The sequence below is a fragment of the Mobula hypostoma genome, chromosome 11, assembly GCF_963921235.1.
Source record: "Mobula hypostoma chromosome 11, sMobHyp1.1, whole genome shotgun sequence".
Lineage (NCBI taxonomy): Eukaryota > Metazoa > Chordata > Chondrichthyes > Myliobatiformes > Myliobatidae > Mobula > Mobula hypostoma.
In genome coordinates, this window is record NC_086107.1 from 100,265,669 (window position 1) to 100,285,945 (window position 20,277).

The window sequence follows — 20,277 nt, forward strand, 5'->3', positions numbered from 1 at the left end:
CAATCATGTTATCATCACTGCCTCCTAAGGGTTCCTTCACCTCAATCTCTCCAATCACCCCTGGTTCATTGCACAATACCCAATCCAGCAGTACAGCCGATCCCCTAGTGGGCTCAACAACAAGCTGTTCTAAAAAGCCATCTTGCAGACATTCTACAAATTCTCTCTCTTGAGATCCAGTGCCGACCTGATTTTCCCAATCCACTTGCATGTTAAAATCCCCCACAATTATCATAACACTGCCCTTCTGACAAGCTTTTTCTATTTCCTGTTGTAATTTGTAGTCCACATCACTGCAGCTGTTTGGAGGCCTGTATACATCTGCCATCAGGGTCCTTTTACCCCTGCAATTTCTTAGCTCAACCCATAAAGATTCTGCACCTTCCGATCCTATGTCACCTCTTTCTAATTATTTAATATCATTTTTTACCAATAAAGCCACGCCTCCCCCTCTGCCTACCTTCCTATCCTTCCGATACACCATGTATCCTTGGACGTCCAGCTCCCAGAGACATGCATCCTTTAGCCACGTCTCAGTGATGGCCAAAATATCGTACCTGCCAATCTGTAGCTGTACGACAAGATCATCCACTTTACTCCATATGCTGTGTGCATTTAAGTATAACACCTTAAGACCAGTATTTGGTACTTTTTGCTTTGATTTCACTGCAACGTTATTGCACTGCAACTCATCCCAATGGCTACAAATTTGCCCCATCACCTGCCTGTCTTTCCTGACATCTTTATTGCTTACTACCTTAGATTTATTTCTGTTTTCCCCTTCCTCCGCTCTATCATTTCGGTTCCCATCCCCTGCCAAATTAGTTTAAACCCTCCCTAACAGCTATATTAAACCTTCCCGCCAGGATATTGGTTCCCTTCAGGTTCAGGTGTAACCTGTCCATTTTGAACAGGTCATACTTCCCCCAGAAGAGATCCCAATGATCCAAGAATCTGAAGCCCTGCCCCCTGCACCAGCCTCTCAGCCACGCATTCATCTGCTTGACCCTACTATTCTTGCCCTTGCTAGCACATGGCACAGGTAGCAATCCCAAGATTACTACCCTGGAGGTCCTGCTTCTCAGCTTCCTTCCTAACTCCCAGAAATCTCTCTTCAGGACCTCTTCCCTTATCCTATCTATGTCATTGGTACCAACATGTACCAAGACAACTGGCTGCTCGCCCTCTCCCTTCAGAATATTCTGGACCCAATACGAGACATTCTGTACCCTGGCACCTGGGAGGCAACACACCATGCGGGTACCTCTATCAGATTCACAGAATCTCGGAGGCTTTTTCCCAGGGCTAAAGTGGCTAACATGAGAGGGCACAGTTTTAAGGTGCTTGGAAGTAGGTACACAGGAGATGTCAGGGGCAAGCTTTTTATGCAGAAGGTGGTGAGGGTGTGGAATGGGCTGCCGGTGACGGTGGTGGAGGCAGATATGATAGGGTCTTTTAAGAGACTCCTGGATAGATACATGCAACTTAGAAAAATAGAGGGCTATGGGTAATCCTAGGTAATTTCTAAAGGGCTTGTATTGTGGTTTAGGCTTTCTATGTTTCTATCGAACCAAGATTGTGTGAATCAGCTTTTAATGGTCAGTTTTTCAGTTAGTACAAGGGGCTGTTAAGACCTGAATCCGTGTTTAAAAGTAGGTAATAAAAAGAACATTTCCCCTCTGCTGCCAATTAATTTATTGGAAAAAATAACTGATGTTCCAGCCCTTAGGCACAGAATGTCTCATGAATAGTATTACGTGCAAAAATCCAATTCAAAAACACAAGGAAGCTATTGTATGAAATTGAACTATTGCTTCAAGCAAAAGTTATTGCTATAAATACCCCAAGGAGGATGTGATGTCTCACAAAAATTGCCGAAATTATGAAACACATGTTAAGGATGATAAGATTGAATTTAATAAAAAGCATCGCCTCGAACATAAAGCTCAACAGATCAGAACCAGCCTTCTTATCAGTGGCATAGGTTGTGAAATTTGTTACGAACACAGGAGATTCTGCAGATGCTGGAAATCTCGAGCAACACACACACACAATACTGGAGGAATCGGCAAGTCAGGCAGCTCCTATGGAGAGGAGTAAGCAATTGATATTTTGAGCCAAGACCCTAATCAGAACACTGCCATTCCTTTGCCAGCTCTTCCAACCTGTCCAAATCCTTTTGCAGATTACCTGTCTCCCTAACACTACCTGAATCTCCACTTGTCTTTGTATTGTCTGCAAACTTGACCACAATGACATCATTAGACAATTAACATATAAAGTGAAAAGTTGTGGTCCCAACACTGACCCATGTGGAACTCCACTAGCTACTGGCAGCCATCCTGAAAAGACCCCCCCCCCATCCCCACTCTCTATCTTCTGCAGTCAGACAATCTTTTATCCATGCCCTTGCCTCTAACACCAAGGGTCTTATTGAGTAGTCTCTTATGCAGAACCTTCCCAACAACCTTCTGAAAATCCATGTAAGTAACTTCCACAAGCTCTCCTTTATCTAACCTGTGTGTTACCTCCTCAAAGCTTTGGAGCGATGAGAAGAAATTATTTAAGAGGAAGGCATCATAGAAGGAAAAGCTTAATAGACCAATAAGGGAAAAGTGATTAGAAGAATCTGTAAATAGGGTCATCTGAGGAATGGTGGAGAAAACTCACGTGGAACACAAAAAAGTAGAAGAGATGAGTTGAAATATAAGCCCTGTATCTGTATTGTACATTCCGTATGAAGTGTGTATAAATCTTCCGACAGATCTTGGATTTACATATCTCTAACTAAGAGACAGGAGAGATTCCATTTGAGCCTCTGTTATATCTGATTTCAACAGTTACACTGCATGTGAATGTCGGCCAGGATCATGACGAGAGTCTTAGTGACAGTCTCCAAGTTTAATTATCAGGCTGACATTATGAAGATGTACTTATACTTTATACTTTACACCCAGAACAATCTGTTATATAATAGGCTTGAAGATGTTATATAATAGGCCAAGAGAGTGTCGTTGACCCACTTGATTTATTGCAATGTTGTTGACCCTTAAATGCTTCCTTCGTTCCACTGACAATAACCATCTGCATTGCCAGTGATGTCCACATCCCATGGATAAACAAATTTCTCCTCGTCCCAAAGAAATCAAAGATGAAAAGCAGTTAAGAACAGCCACTTAAGTGCAGTTCCACACAAAAAAAATTGCATACAGAATGCATGCAGTGCCTTTTATGAACTTCATGCAATAGTGACTGTTGCAAGAGAGGCAGAGAAGAGATATTTTGAAACATGGATTTTTGGAAATGGTTGAAATGCAAATAAACAAGATGGTAATTCATAGAACAGTTTGTTGTTTCCTTAAGAGATTGAACACTTTGAAGCAGGACTCCAACTGGCAGGCATTCAAGATCAGCTGATGCATGTCACAAGTGTGGCTGGTGAATTAGTTTATCAGCTAGTCCCCAGACATAGGCACGGGATCAGAGGTTTGTAAAGGAAGCATATAAATGGAACAACCTTGCTTGAATTACTGTGCAAATTAACTAGAGAGACTATGAAGAGAAGGACTGAAGAAAAAACAGATCTTTAATTACTCATTCTAAAACCCTAATTAGCTTAAAGTGCCTAGGCAAACTTCATTGAGATATAATGTGGTGTATTAAGCAGAGAAAGAAAGAAGAATTTGAAATTAAGGACAACCCCCACATTATAACCACTTAGGTCATGGAAACATGTCTTTAAATAATTCACAATTGACTACCAAAAATTTGCTATATGGAATAAAATTCATTCTTTTACAAATGTAGAATTTATGTGAGAAAAGGTAAATAAATAAATACAAAATTCATATTTTTCAACTTGGATTTCTTGACACCTGCAGAAACGTCACAGCTTCACATGACAGAAAATCCTGATGCAGTCCATCTTCTAGAAACGCACCCACCTCCCCATAGCCTGCATGCAGCTGTTTTCATAAATTCAGAAAACCTCAAGGTGCTACACCAAACAAAGTTATTTTGATAAGAGGTTACTGAGTTTCTATTGTAATATAGGTATAACAACCTGATAACCTGTTTTAGTGATCTGGTCTGAGGAATATTGATTAGGGTATCAGAATGATCTCTGCCTCCTTTCTTCAAAATAGGGCAAAAAGAGCCTCATACATCCATCTGAGAGAATAGACAATCTAACTCTTCTTCCAAAAGATGAGACAATTCGTTCCAACCTAACTTTTTCCACTTGTGTCTCTGCATTGGGAAGTGAAGTACAGAGACAAAAGTGTTACATTCTGACACCTCTTGCATCCTGAAAGGGTAACTACAGTGTCTTTGGGAATCCAGGCTTGTTTTCCACTTCAAGACTTACACAGGTTTCCATCCTGCTGTCCTAATTGAGCTTCTAGATTCTTAGCTGCTGACCTTGACCTGCTGAGTTCCTCCAGCATTTTGTGTCTGTTGCTCTGGACTCCAGCATCTGCAGAATCGCTTGTGCTTGGCTGCCAGAAGATAACGCTGACATTCATTGTACATATAAATACATTCAGCACTCTTCAGACATTCTATTTTAGTCAGGTATTGGGAAGTGGCGGGCTGAAAATACGACTCCCAAGGGAGGTGTAAGGTGTTCCTTCCTTCCACAAGACTGCAGGTCACCCTTGGGCAAGGTGTAGCACCTGCTTAGCATCCCTCCCCAAACCCCCCAGCACCGCCCCCCCCCCCGCCGATCAGGGTCACATGAAGCCATGGGACCAGGTGGTACAGATCACAAGTCCTGGTTATGCAACCACAGATGCCAGGCAGAGGATCTCTAAGGAGAATTGATAATGGCTGGGGTCACCCGTCTTGTAAAAACAATGCCTAGAAGAAGGCAATGGGAATCCACTCTGTAGAAGAATTTGCCAAGAACAATCATGATCATGGAAAGCCCATGATCACCCACATCATACGATACCGCACATAACAAATGAGCGGACAATTAGGTAGCAACATCATTAAACATTTCTTTTTTTTTGTTTTGAACTGGAGAAAATTTATGAATAATCAAATACCTGTTAATCTATATGAATGACCTCAGAACATACCCTATCACAGTAGATAATCCTTGTGATCTTATTAAAGTAGACCAAAATATGCCTTTTAGGCAGTACCTTGGGATCGAAGATGATTGGCTTCCACTCTGGTTCTGTGGGTTCTCTGGTGACGTGTGATGCCATTGCAAGAACCACCGACGTTTCCACAGATGCCTTGTTCTCATTGTTACCATCAGGAAGGAGGTACAGGAGCCTGAAGGCACTCAATCAATGATACACGAACAGCTTCTTCCCCTCAGCCTTCCGATTTCTGAATGGACATAGAACACATGAACACTACCTCACTACTTTTTCATTTTTATTTTCGCATTAGTTATTTAACTTAACTATTTTATATATATGTATACTTACTGCGATTCATGTTTTTTTCTATTATTATGTATTGCCTTGTACTTCTGCCGCAAAGACAAGAAATTTCACGACATATACTGGTGATATTAAACCTGATTCTGATTCTGATAGGGCAGCAGGTGCCTGAAATCTGGCATTTTCTGCCTTTGTAAGTCTACTATTTTAGAGTGCTTCTCCTCTTACAAAACAAAGTACTTATAGATCAGACACAGTGGATTTGGGGCAAAAATGGAATTACCATATATCAGCATGTTCTGTTTTTCTGTTTCAGTTTCCAGCATTTACAGTTTTTTTTTGCTCCAGGTATTAGATTCAGACATGAATAAGGAGACAGAATTACAATCTAACATTAAAAGAACATCTTGTAAATAACAAACAGAATTTGAAGTGGATGGGGTAACCACAAATAAGGCTTAAGGTTCAGTAAGGCGACTCTTGAGAGATGAAAAGTAAACTTAGCTGATTTGTTACTGGGTAAAAAAAAATAGAAGGAGATAATACACAATCAAGACACTTCTTTAAAAGGCAAAGGCATCTCTTACCCCAATGAGCAACTCAGTCAACAAATGAGGCAAGAGATAAGTTTAATAAGTTTCTATAAAACTTGGAAATCATGTGCACTGGAATGCAATAGATAGCAACAGAACACTCAAAAGAAGATTGTAAAAGAAAGTACTCTGTACAAAAATAACTTGGAAGAAATATCATAGCTAACAGTGATTTTTTAAAATAAATTTATTATGTTATATCTTAACATGGGTACCACGGAAACCCAAATACACTACTGATTACCCTTTGTCCACTCTGTTGGACCTTCAAAGAACTGTAGCAAATTTGTCAATATGTCTCTTTCATAAAACTACAGGTTTCCCCCGCCATCCGAAGGTACAGCGTTCCTATGAAACGGTTCGTAAGCTGGAACGTCGTAAAGTGAAGAAGCAATTACCATTTATTTATATGGAAAAATTTGTGAGCGTTCGCAGACCCAAAAACAACCTACCAAATCATGCCAAATAACACATAAAACCTAAAATAACAGTAACATATAGTAAAAGCAGGAATGATATGATAAATACACGGCCTATATAAATTAGAAATACTTCTCTACAACGATTGCCTGCACTGTTCTCCGTAGCGAAAATCTCATGCAAGCGCCGTCGGCAGAAAATCTCACACAAGCGCTCTTGGGAAAAACACTCTCTCCAGTAACCTTCAGGCTATGAAGCTGCCAAATCATACCAAATAACACTTAAAAATACACAGCCGACATAAAGTAGAAATAATGTATGTACAGTGTAGTGTCACTTACGGGAATCAGGAAGACATGGAGCATACTGATGATGGTGTGTTAGGTTGAGTCGTTGCAGGTTTGGGTGGTGCAGTGGCCCCCACCCTCCGGGCAGCAAACCGATACCAATCCGCGAAGAATGCAGTGGCGCAGCGGTGACCGGGACACATCCAGTACATCTTTAAGAAAAAAGCCGAAATAAACATGCTAATTAATTAGGTCCCGCCCAGCACGTAATTGTCGCCCAGATCAGAGGCTGCATCGCCTCTGATCTGAGCCGACATTTACATGCCGGGCGGCACCTAATTAATTAGGATGTTTATTTCGGCTTTTTTCTTAAAGATGTGTTGTGTGCCTCCTGGCTACCGCTGCATTCTCCACGAATCAGTATCTGTCCAGGGCCTGGGGGTTAGGGTGGTGGGACACTGGGGTGTCATCTCATCGTCGTCTGTTTCCATTAAGGCAGGCAGGTCATCTTCTTCTATGACGGCCCGCCTCGATGTCAAGGGTCAAGGTTCATCATCTGCTGTGGCTGATGTGGAAGGCTTGTTTGACTGCTGAGCCTCGTGCATTTTTCTATCATAGAGTTCTTTGTAAGCACTCAAACCATCCTGCAAATATGCCCTAAACCGACATACCCTTTCAAAATTAAAGTCGTACTTTATCATTGCAGCGAAAATCTCACGTAGTTGTGTCAGATTCAGCTCCTGGACAACTTCACCTTCGGTCCATTTGCTACTGTATTTGGTTTCGATTGTTATCCTTTCCTCTTGCAATTGCATCAGCTCTTCATCTATCAGTTCTTGGTCTTGAGATGCCAAAACTTCTTCAACATCATCTTCGTCAACTTCCACAAGCCAAACTCACTTCGTCTTTCCTTCGTTCACCACGATCGAAGTGCTTAATTATGTCTAGTTTTACGCTAAGTGTAACACCCTTACAAGTTCTTTTAGGCTTTTCCGATACCTTAGTACTCATCTTGCTAACGGCTGCTCACAGGCACGTGTTTAAGCAATGCCAGCGAGAATGCAGTTCCGAATCCGGGGGAAAGTGGCTGCTCGGGGCGCGCGCTGCTTTTTCCGCGTGCTGCCTTTTTTCGTAACAGTGAAAACACCTTCTGTTAGCGAAAACAGGGAACTAATGTAGGTCTTTCGTAACAGTGAGGTTTCGTAAAGCGAACGTTCGAAAAGCGGGGGACACCTGTACATGGACTGTACTTGAATATCCTGCTATTTCCTAAAAGGTTCTGCTGTTATATTATTAATCACTTCTGGGGTAGTCATTGGATCCTCTCAAGTTACAAGGAAGGTTGGTGGGTTAATTGAAATGTTTGGGCCTATATTGTGTTTAATATTTCAATTACCTGCAAAGTAATAAATACAAAAAGACATTCATTTGATGAATAACTTCCAGTATCTGGAAGAGGATATTCATTGGCCCTCCCATGCAAAATCAGGAATGTCAGCTTGTTTAATAGATTTTTTGCAGCTGATGACTGTTGTAATACCAAGAGATTGTTCCCAGATAATACCTTATTACTGAAGTTTAAACAAAAGTTAAAAGTTCACAAAATGAACGTGATTGTATGAATTAAAAGAACTGGAAATCTGAAAATGAAAACAAAAACAATGAGAAATACACAGCAGAAATTGTCTAAAGAGAACAAAATTAACTTATCAGTTTTGAGCTTCTTCATAGAACATAGAAATCTACAGCATATTACAGGCCCTTTGGCCCACAATGTTGTGCCAACCATGTAACCTACTCTAGAAACTGCCTAGAGTTACCCTATTGCATAGCCCTCTATTTTTCTAAGCTCCATGTACTTATCTAAGAGTCTCTTGACCCTATTGTATCCAACTCCACCACCGTCACCAGCAGTACATTCCATGCACCCATCACTCTCTGTGTGAAAAACTTATCCCTGACATCTCCTCTGTACCTACTTCTAAGAAACTTAAAAATATGCCCCATGTTAGCCATTTCAGCCCTGGGAAAAAGCCTTTGGCTATTCACATAATCAATGCCACTCATCATCTTATACACCTCTAATCCTCCAATGCTCTAAGGAGAAAAGGCCAAGTTCACTCAACCTATTCTCATAAGGTATGCTCTCCAATCCAGATAACATCCTTGTAAATCACCTCTGCACTCTCTCTACAGTAACCATATGCTTTCTGTAGTGAGGTGACCAGAACTGAACACAGTGATCCAAGTGGGGTTTGACCAAGGTCTTATACAGTATAGCTGTAACATTACCTCATGGCTCTTGAACTCAGTCCTATGGTTGATGAATGCCAACACACCATGTGCCTTCCTAACAACACTGTCAACCTGCGGAGCAGCTTTGAGTGTCCTATGGACATGGACCCCAAGATCCCTCTGATCCTCCACACTGCCAAGAATCTTGCCAGAATATTTGAAGATATTCTGTCTTCAAATTTGACCTGCCAAAATTAACCACTTAGTACTTATCTGGGTTGAACTCCATCTGCCACATCTCAGCCCAGTTCTGCATCCTATCAATGTCCTACAATAACCTCTGACAATCCTCCAGACGATCCACAAGAGCCCCAACCTTTGTGTCATCAGCAAACTTACTAACCCATCCTTCTACTTCTTCATCCAGGTCATTTATAGAAATCACAAAAAGGAGGGGTCCCAGAATAGATCCCTGCGGAACATCACTGGTCACCGACCTCCAGGTAGGATACAAGAAAAAATAAACATCTATAACCATCCTTTGCCTTCTGTAGGCAAGCGAATTCTGGATCCACAAAGCAAGGTCTCCTTGGATCCCATGTCTCCTTACTTTCTGAATGAGCCTTGCATGGGGAGCCTCACTGAAATCCATATACTGTGCACTACATCCATTGCTCTACCTTCATCACGTGATGTTTACTCGGCTCTGCACTGAACTGAGGCTGAGGCTATGGCCTGCTCTGTGCTTCAGGTCTGTGGACTCACTCTTGCTCTGAATGCTATTTGCTTACTTTTATTGTTTACTACATATGTTTTCTTTTCTTTCCCTCTGCACTTTGGGTGTTTGAAGGTCTTCTTTTTTAATGGGTTCTTTTGGGTTTCTTTGTTTTGTGGCTGCCTGTAAAGAGACAAACCTCAAGGTTGTACAATATGTACATACTTTGAGAGTAAATGTACTTTGAACAGTTTTACTTATGACAATAGAACACCAAATGGCCATCTTAGCTCATCAAACACATCGACCTCTCACCTTTTTTTTGAATCAACGATTCATCAATTTTGGGTGGTGGGGTGGAGGTGTAAGGAGGTGTAAGGCCCTTCTTCCCTCCTCTAGCCTGCAAGTCACCCTTGGGCAATGTGTGGTACCTGCTCAGCCACCACCCCCCACCCCCGATTAGGATCACGTGAAGCCATGGGTGCAGGTGGCGGATGGCCATATCAGCAGCTGGTGCATATCACAAATCCTGGTTATGTGACCACTGGTGCCAGGCAGACAATCTCTGAAGAGTATTGATAATGGCTGTGGTCACCTGTCTTGTAAAGACACTGCCCAGAAGAAGGCAGTGGCAAGCCACTTCCAATGAAAAATTTGCCAAGAACATTCATGATCATGGAAAGACCATGATTGCCTACGTCATATCATATGGCACATAACAAACAAACAAATTCATCAATATGAGTGTTCCAAGGGCTGGCCGTTCTGTAAAGAATTTCCAAATTTTGATGTTTAGAATCAAGATGATTAGGTCATGATGATGGATGGGCCTGTGTGAATTCATCCATATCTAATCATTTTAGTTCTGAAACGTGATTTGAGAGATGGATGCTGTTGGATGGGCTATGATAGCCAGAATGGCCATCTACTGTCATAAGTAAAAATAAATCTGATGAAGGGACTTCAGCTGGATAAATTAATTCATGACTAGAGGTCAAAGGGAGCATGTTGGGAATGGGGCTAGCAACCCCATTTCATAAAAACCCAGAGCCAGAGAAGCACCATCAGAAGCTCCAAGGACCTCATTCCCAGGACAGAGAGGAAGGATCTTCACCTAGAAAAAGATGAGTTACACCTGGAGATAACTTGAAAGACTGACCCAGGACAGAGGACTCTGGCGAGCTGCTGTTGGTGGCCTGGGTGAAATTCACGGGCTCATAGACTGTGAATACCAGTAGTTGGTATCAGTAATAAATTTTTTAAAATGCAGAAATGTCTGGCTACATCAGAAAGGTAGATGCATTTGATTGCACAACAGATAACTGGATGATGTACACTAAACAAACTGAGGAGTACATTGAAGGAAATGAAATAGCCAATGAAAAATGAGTGCCAGTGTTGCTCAGTGCAATTGGTGGAAAAGCATACAGTTTGCTAAGAAGTTCAAGGTACACTTATTATCAAAGTATATGCAGCATACTCTGAGATTCGTCTTCTCCAAACAGTCACGAAACAAAGAAAATCATGGAAGCCATTCAAAGAAAAACATCAACCCTCCATATACAAAAAAATACAAATTGTGAAAACAGTAACAAGAACATTAAACCCCAAACCCTAACCCCTTACACAAAAAAACAAACCACGCAAACAGTAACAGGAACTTCAAACCCCAAACCCCCACACAAAAAAAATTGTGCAAATGCCATCAAAAACATCAAACCCTAAACTCCCCCCACAAAAAAACTGCGCAAATGGCAACAAGAACATCAAATCCCAAACCTCACAACCCCCTGTGCAAAAAAAAAACAAATTGCACAAATGGTAACTGGAAATAATGGGTGAAAACACAGAATACAAAACATTAAACTGAAAGAATCCAATTGAACTACAGTCCAATCCATAAAACACAGACCCAGAATTTTGGTATCATCTTCCAAAAGCATTGAGGGAGAAAGAGAGACCACTGGAACACGGGGCTTTCCCTTGGGCAGGAGCAGCAAGTCCGTCACACACAAATACCTCTTCTGACAACAGCAAACAAGAGGCTGGCAGATGGCACTAAACACTCACTCCCCTTCCACATTCACCTCAATGTTTCAATCTTCCTCAACGCTTTAATCAGTGAGATTGGTAAGAAATGGAGTCGATCATGGGCCCACGCTCCATCTCTAAGTTTCCAGGCCTCGTGGCTGCTCGCCTCCTGAAAACAGCAAAGCGTCAGATCGCTCAGTCATTCTTCAAACTGTAGGTCACAGGCTCTAAAAGTTAAACTGCTTCAACTAAATCAGCCGGAATGAGCTTTGCTGATATCATGAATGTAATGAAGGAACATTTAGAACTGAAACCATTGTTGATTGTAGACACTTTAGCTTTCATGAACAAAATTAAAAGGAAGGGGTTCTGTTTACTGAGCTAAATTGAAGAAATTGGTCTAGCATTGTCAGTTCAGTGATGGGCTTAATGGTGCACTGAGAGTTGGTTTAGTTTGTGGAATCTTTCAAGAAAACATACAAAAAACACTCCTAACTGAAGCACAACTCATATTTGAAAGAGCAGTTGAAATTGCTGTACCAATGGAAACAGAACTGAGTTGCAGTCAGGAATAAAAGTTATTGTGAGCAAAATTGCAACGTCTAAACAGAAACCTGCCTAGCCAAACAAATCGTGTTACCGATGTGGCAGGGGCTCACACAGACCAGACCAATGCAGGTTTAAAGGCAAAACTTACTGGAAATGTAACAAAGTAGGATACATAAAAAGAGCATGTCAGGTAGACAAAAATAAATGAACTACACAGGAAAAAGAAATAATAATGGGGAAGAAGGAGATGGTAGATAAACTAAAGGAGTATTTTGCATTAGTCTTCACTGTGGAAGACACTAGCAGTGTACCAGATGTTGAAAGGTGTGAGGGAAGAGCAGTGGGTGCAGTTACTACTTTAAGGTGTCAAAAAGCTGAAAGACCTAAGGGTACATAAATCACCTGGACCAAATGAACTGCACCCTAGGGTTCTGAAAGAGGTAGCAGCAGAGCCTGTGGAGGCATAAGAAATTATCTTTCAAAACTCAATGGACTCCGGCATGGTGCCAGAGGACTGGAAAACTCCACTCTTTAAGAAAGGAGGAAGGGAACAGAAAGGAAATTACAGACTAATTAACCTGACCTCAGTGGTTGGGAAGATGTTGTAGTCAATTGTTAAGGATGAGGTTATGGAATACTTGGTGTCACAGGACAAGATAGGACAAAGTCAGCATGATTTTCTTAAGGGAAAATCTTGCCTGAAGAACCTGTTGGAATTCTTTGAGGAGATTACAAGTAGGGTAGATAAAGGGGATGCAGAGGATGTTGTACATTTGGACTTTCAGAAGGCCTTTGACAAGGTGCCACACATGAGGCTGCTTACCAAGTTAAGACCCCATGGTATTATAGGAAAGTTACTAACATGGTTAGAGCATTGGCTGATTGGTAGGAAGCAGCAAGTGGGAATGAAAGGATCCTTTTCTTGTTGGCTGCCAGTGACTAGTGGTGTTCCGCAGGGGTCGGTGTTGGGATTGCTTCTTTTTATGCTGTATATCAATGATTTACATGATGGTATAGATGGCTTTGTTGACAGGTTTACAGATAATACAAAGATTGGTGGAGGGATAGGTAGGGTTGAGGTATGCTGCAGAAGGATTTAGACAGATTAGGAGAATAGCAAGAAAGTGGCAAATGGAACACAACGTTGTAAAATACATGGTCATGCCCTTTGGTAGTAGAAATAGATGTGTAGACTATTTTCTAAATGGGGGAAAAAATCCAAAAACCTGTGATGCAAAGACACTTGGGAGTCCTTGTGCAGAACACCCTGAAGATTAATGAAGGTTGAGTCAGTGGTGAGGAAGGCAAAAGTGATGCTAGCATTCATTTCAAGAGGTCTAGAATACATGAGCAAGGATGTGATGCTGAGGTTTTGTAAGGCACTGGTGAGGCCTCACCTTCAGTATTGTGAATAGTTTTGGGCTCCTCATCTAAGAAAAGACATATTGGCATTGGAGAGAGATCAGAGGAGGTTCACAAAGGTGATTCCACGAATGAAAGGGTTATTATACAAGGAACATTTGATGGCTCTGGGTTTGCATTCGCTGGGATTTAGAAGGATGAAAATGGATCTCATTGAAACTTTTTGAATGTTGAAAGGCCTAGACAGGGTAGATGTGGAAAGGATGTTTCCCATGCTGGGGGAGTCTAGGACAAGAGGGCACAGCCTCAGGATAGAGGGGCGTCCATTTAAAACAGAGATGCAGAGAAATTTGTTCAGCAGAGGGTGGTGAATTTATGGAATTTTGTTACCACAGGTAGCTGTGGAAGCCAGATCATTGGGATTATTAAGGCAGAGTTGATAGGTTCTTCATTGGACATGGCATCAAAAGTTACGGGGAGAAGGCCAGTGAGCGGGGCTGAGGAGAGGAAAAAAAGGATCAGTCACGGTTGAATGGTGGAGCAAACTCAGGGGACCAAATGGCCTAATTCTGCTCCTATGTCTTATGGTCTAATTATTGGAGGATCAGAGGGGGAGAAGGTCAGTAACTTTAAATTCCTGGGTGTCACTATCACAGAGAACCTATCCTGGACACATCATACAAAATATAACAGCGCCTCCTAATGTCAGGAGTCTACAGAGATTTAGCACATCATCAAAAACCTTGGCAAACCTCTACAGATGTGTGGTGGAAAAGGTGCTGACTGGATGCACTACTGCCTGATATGGGAACACCAATTCCTTTGAGTGGAAAAGCCTTCAAAAGATAGTGGATTCGGCCCAGTACATCACGGGTAAATCCCTCCCAACCATTGAGCACATCCACATGAAACATTGCTGCAGAAAAGCAACATCCATCAAGAAAGATCCTCGCCACCAAGGCCATGCTCCTTTCTCGCTGCTGCCAGCAGATAGAAGGTACAAGTACCTCAGGTCTCAGACCACCAGGTTCAAGAACAGTTACAGGTTCAAGAACTCAGCCATGAGGCTCTTGAACCAGAGGATAACTACATTCAAGGACTCTTTTATCTTGTTATTTTATGCTCATTATTTACTGCTATTTATTTATTATCTGCATTTGCACAGTTTGTTTACAGTTTACAGATCCTGTTTACAATTACTACTCTATAGATTTGCTAAGTACACTCACAGAAAAAAGAATCTCAGTGTTGTATGTGTTGAAATGTATGTACTCTGATAATAAATTTACTTTGACCTTTGAACAAGATTATTTGAGGCACAGATATAGTGGACAGAGAGTCCAACTGCAGACAAGAGAAAGTCTGCTGTAAATTCAACCAACACTCACAAAATGCTGGGGGAGCTCAGCAGGCCAGGCAGCATCCATGGAAATGAGTAGAGTCAATATTTTGGCCGAGACCCTTCATCAGGACTGGAGAAAAAAAATGATGAGGAGTCAGAGTAAGAAGGTGGGGTGGAAGAAACACAAGGAGATAGGTGAAACTGGGAGGGGGAGGGGTGAAATAAAGAGCTGGATAGTTGATTGGTGAAAGAGATACAGGGCTGGAGAAGGGGGACCTAGGAGAGGACAGAAGGCCATGGAAGAAAGAAAAGGAGGTGGAGCACCAGAGGGAGGCGATTGGCAGGTAAGGAGATAAGGTGAGAGAACGAAATGGTTATGAAGAATGGTGAACGTGGGTGGAGGCATTACCAGAAGTTCGAGAAATTGATGTTCGTGCCATCAGGTTGGAGGCTACCCAGATGGACTATAATGTGTTGCTCCTCCAACCTGAATGTGGCCTCATCGTGACAGTAGAGGAGGCCATGGACTGACATGTCGGAATGGGAAGTGGAATTAAAATAGGTAGCCACTGGGAGATCCTGCTTTTTCTGGCGGATGGAACATAGGCGCTCGGTGAAACAGTCTCCCAATCTACGTCGGGTCTCACCAATATACAGGAGGCTACACTGGGAGCATCGGATACAATAGATGACCCCAACAGATTCACAGGTGAAGCGTCACCTCACCTGGAAGGGTTGTTTGGGGCCCTGAATGGTAGTGAGGGAGGAGGTGTAGGGGCAGGTGTAGCACTTGTTCCACTTGCAAGGATAAGGGCCGGGAGGGAGATCAGTGGGGAGGGACGAATGGCCAAGGGAGTCACATAGGGAACGATCCCTGTGGAAAGCAGAAATTCAGGGGAGGGAAAGACGTGCTTGGTAGTGGGATCCCGTGGGAGATGGCAGAAGTTAAGGAGAATTATATGCTGGACACGGAGGATAGTGTGGTGGTATGTGATGATAAGAGGAACCCTATCTCTGATGGTGTGACGGGAGGATGTGGTGAATGCAGACGTGCACGAAATGGAAGAGATACGGCTGAGGGCAGTGTTGATGGTGGACGAAGGGAAGCCCCTTTCTTAAAGAAGTACATCTCCTTTCTTTCTGGAATGAAAAGCCGCATCCTGAGAGCAGATGTATTGGAGACGGAGGAATTGAGAGAAGGGGATGGCATTTTTTCAAGTAACAGGGTGGGAAGATGTATAGCCCAGGTAGCTGTGAGAGTCCATGGGTTTATAATAGACATCAGTAGATAAGCTGTCTCTGGAGATAGAGACAGAGAGCTTGAGAAAGAGGAGGGAGGTGTCAGTAATGGACCAAGTAAATTTGAGGGCGGGGTGGAAGCTGGAGGCAATATTGATGAAGTCGATGAGCTCTGCAAGGGTGCAGGAAGCAGCACCAATGCAGTCATCGATGTAGCGTAGGAAAAATGGAAGACGGTCACCAGTGTAGGCTTGGAACATAGACCGTCCCATGTAGCTGACAAAAAGGCAGGCGTAGCTGGGAACCATGCGAGTACCCGTAGCTACATCTTTTGTTTGAAGAAAGTGAGAGCAGCCAAAGGAGAAATTATTGAGAGTGAGGACAAGTTCCAGTAGACGGAGGAGAGTGGTGGTGGAGGGGAACTGGTTGGGTCTGGTGTTAAGAAAGAAACAGAAAGCTTTCAGGCCTTCCTGGTGAGGGATGGAGGTGTAAAGGGACTGGACATCCATAGTGAAAATAAGATGATCGGGGCCAGGGAACTGGAAGTTATTGAAAAGATGAAGAACATGTGAAGTGTCATGGATGTAGGTAGGAAGAGACTGAACCAGGGAGGATAAAACCGAGTGGAGGTTATGCAGATATGAGTTCAGTGGGGCAGGAACAAGTAGAAACAATGGGTCTACCTGGACAGGCAGGTTTGTGGATCTTGGGTAGGAGGTAGAAACGGGAGGTGTGGGATGAGGGAACTATGAGATTGGTGACAGTGGATGGGAGATCCCCAGAGTCAATAAGTACGGAGATGGTGTGGGAAACAATGGCCTGGTGCTCCTTAGTGGGATCCTGTTTGAGGGGTAAGTAAGAGGAAGTGTTTGACAGTTGTTGCTGGGCTTCAGAAAGGTAGAGAGTATCTGCTTCTCAGGGTTGAAATGAGTAATGCCAGAAGGCATGCATTGAAGGTGAGAGAAGGTAGGTTCAAGGGGGATGTGAGAGGTACATTTTTTACTCAGAGAGTGGTGGATGCCTGGAATGTGCTGCCTTGTATGGTGGTAGAGGAAAACACACTAGAGGCTTTTAAGAAGAGATGCTTGGGTAAGCACATGGACATAAGGAAAATGGAGGGCTATGGACATGGCGTAGGTAGAAGGGATTAGTGTTTGGGTGTTTTTGATCTGCTTTTTAGCTGGTTTGGCACAACACTGTGGGCTAAATGGCCTGTTCCTGTGTTGTACTGTTCTATGTTCTATGAAGTGAAGCCTGCAGATATCCAACTAAGAACTTACACTCGAGAAAAGATAACTCCTGTGGGAATGACATTCCTAACCGTGAAATACAACAACCAAGAAGCCACTTTGGGCTTGTATGTGGTAAAAACAGGCAGGCCCGCACTGGGGCCTTGATTGGATGAAGACAACTACAACTTGATTGGAGACCCAGCCACGATTTGCTTGCTACATCTCCTCCAGTAAAGTCAACTGAAAGCGAATTAAGAAAGGTACTGGATGATGCCACAGCAGTGTTTGAAGGATGGCATTGGAAAACTCAAAACTATCAAGGGTAAAAAAGTGTTAAGTGAAAATGTCACATCCAAGTTTTACAAAGCCCATCCGATTCCTTATACCATCCATATAAAGTAGCCAGTGAGGTTGATTGCATAGAAGCTGAAGGAATTCTTTCCAAGATTGAGTAGTGCCCATAGGCATTGCCAGTGGTTCCAGTAGCCAAGTCAGGATCTATGGTGATTTTAGGGTCGTCATCAACTGAAGATAGATTAATACCTCTGCCCAGGATTGACTATATATTTGCAAACCTTTCTGGAGGGAATCACCTCATCAAAGTGGACTTTGCTGAGGCCTAGCTACAGATGGAGATGGAAGAAGAGTCCAAAATGCTTTTCACCACGAAGGGCTTTATCGTATACAGTAATAGGCTTATTTTTGGAGTAGCATCTGCACCTGCACTTTGGCAGAAATCTACGGACCAGGTGCTGTAAGGCTGCCCAGGCATTCAGTGTTACCTCGATGACAGCAGGTAGGAAGACAAGGAACATCTGCAAAATTTCAAGATAGTGTTAAAAAGATTAGAAGATTATGAGCTCCGAGCACGACACATGAAGTGTGAATTCTTTAAACCAAACATCGCTTACCACTTGAGGGTTTCTCACACAAGGAGGTTTTATGTGTCACTCTTGGACAAGTAGTCCTGGCGAGGATCTACAAAAGTGGTTACTTGGAAAGATTAGGGACTGAACTGGACCACTCTCCTACACAGTGCAGATTGCGTCTGATGTTACCTGGAAACAACACATCGGTCAGCTGAGGAGAGCAAAGTCAGCTGTTAGAGAATAAAGGTGACCAAAGCTGTCAGAGCTACTTCCTGCAGTCCCAGAGTCAACTCGTACAACCACCAGAGAGGAGGCCCCAAGACCTGCGATTGTTTTACAGCCACAGGTCTCACCTGCCAAGCAGACTGAACACCCCTTGTCAGGATATATGTTATCTCCCAAGAGTAAGAAACCAGCCACAGCAATTAAATCTTTAGATCAAAATTAGACAATTTAAAATTTACTATACTGCTGATGTCTATATAGTTGTTATATTATATAGTATTGTGTGTGTATATATACTAAAATAGTATATATACTCTATGACTAGAAAGCTACATATTACATGGTTAAGTTAAAAAATGTTCTATATTGAGCTGGAGTTTATAGCTAAGCAAGGAGTGTAGTGTATTTAATATTTCAGTAATATTGTAAATATATTTGTATGTTAAATTTAAGATGGCTTCGTTATATACGAGCCAATGTAACTGAGCGTTACATATTGTTTAAGCATTGTTTACATACTTCATTAAGGGCCATACGTAAGAAGTATGTGAATATATCATTGCACCACCACATCATATGGGAGTGCCTCGCTAAAGAAAAGGAAAGAAAAACTAGGGAGACAAATATTCTGGGCTCCTTTGTTTTTCTTTCAATTAGTTTCTCGAGTTACAGCACCCACTGGAGTTGATAAGTAGAAGGAAGGATCTTACTGAAACCTATCGAACATTGAAAGGCCAAGATTCTGTGGATGTGGAGAGAATGTTTCCTAAAGTGGGTGAGTCTAGAACCAGAGGACACAGCCTCAGAATAGAGGGATGTCTATTTAGAACAGAGATGAGGAGGGATTTCTTTAGCCTGAGGATACAGGAATCTGTGGAATTCATTGCTACCGATGGCTGTGGAGGCCAAGTCATTGGATATATTTTAAGCAGCAGTTGATAGTTTCTTGATTAGTCAGGACGTCAAAGGTTACGGGGAGAAAGCAGGGGAATAGGATTGAGAGGGATAATAAATCAGCCATGTTGGAATGGTGGGTCAGACCTGATGGGTTGAATGGCCTATTTCTCCTTCTATGTCTTATGGAGGAAGGTTCCTGGCCACACTAGTCAGGGCACGGAGTACAGAACATGGGATGTTATGTTGCAGTTGACAAGATACTGGTGAGTCCACATTTGGAATATCATGTTCAATTTCGGTTGCCTGGCATTGGAAAGATGCCATTAAGCTGCAGAGATTTAACAGGACTTGAGGGACAGAGTTACAGCAAGCACATTGGGACTTTATTATTTGAAGCATAGAATAAAGGCGAGTTTTTAAGAGGCGTACAAAATCATAAGGGAATAGTTTGGCGAATGCAGAGTACCCCCACTCCCCGCCCCAGGGTTGGATAATCAAGAACTAGAGGGCACAGGTTTAAAGTAAAACGGGGGAGATTTCACAGGAATCTGAGGGGCAACGCTTTCAGAGTATATGGAATGCGCTTTCTAGGTGAAGTGGAACTTACGGTATTAGAAAGGAGCTTGGACAGGTTGACGAATGGGAAGTGGACTACGTTAGATGGCAATCTTGATCGACAGGGACCAGTTGGCCGAGGCTAACGATTATTATCATTAAACGATTAGAATCCCGAACCCCAGACCGACTCCGACCCTGCCGGACAGGACTGCCGCCTACCGGGCCTCAAAAAGCCTCAGTCCGGGCGCCGCTCCGGCACTAACCCCGGAAGTGAACGGCCGCAGAGCTGCGAGATGATTGGCTGGAGACAGCTCCGGTCACCTATAT

The 20,277-nt window shown here is 42.7% G+C and overlaps 1 long non-coding RNA gene across 1 annotated transcript; it reads right to left on the bottom strand.

Annotated features, from left to right (window-relative positions):
• Positions 1-14,718: 14,718 nt before the first annotated feature.
• LOC134354013 (uncharacterized) lies at positions 14,719-20,201 on the bottom strand. Its single transcript, XR_010019711.1, has 3 exons — positions 20,000-20,201; positions 18,313-18,459; positions 14,719-18,216 (listed from the first exon to the last, which is right to left on the bottom strand). It is a non-coding gene; the product is annotated as an uncharacterized LOC134354013 (long non-coding RNA).
• Between the last annotated feature and the right edge of the window lie 76 nt (positions 20,202-20,277).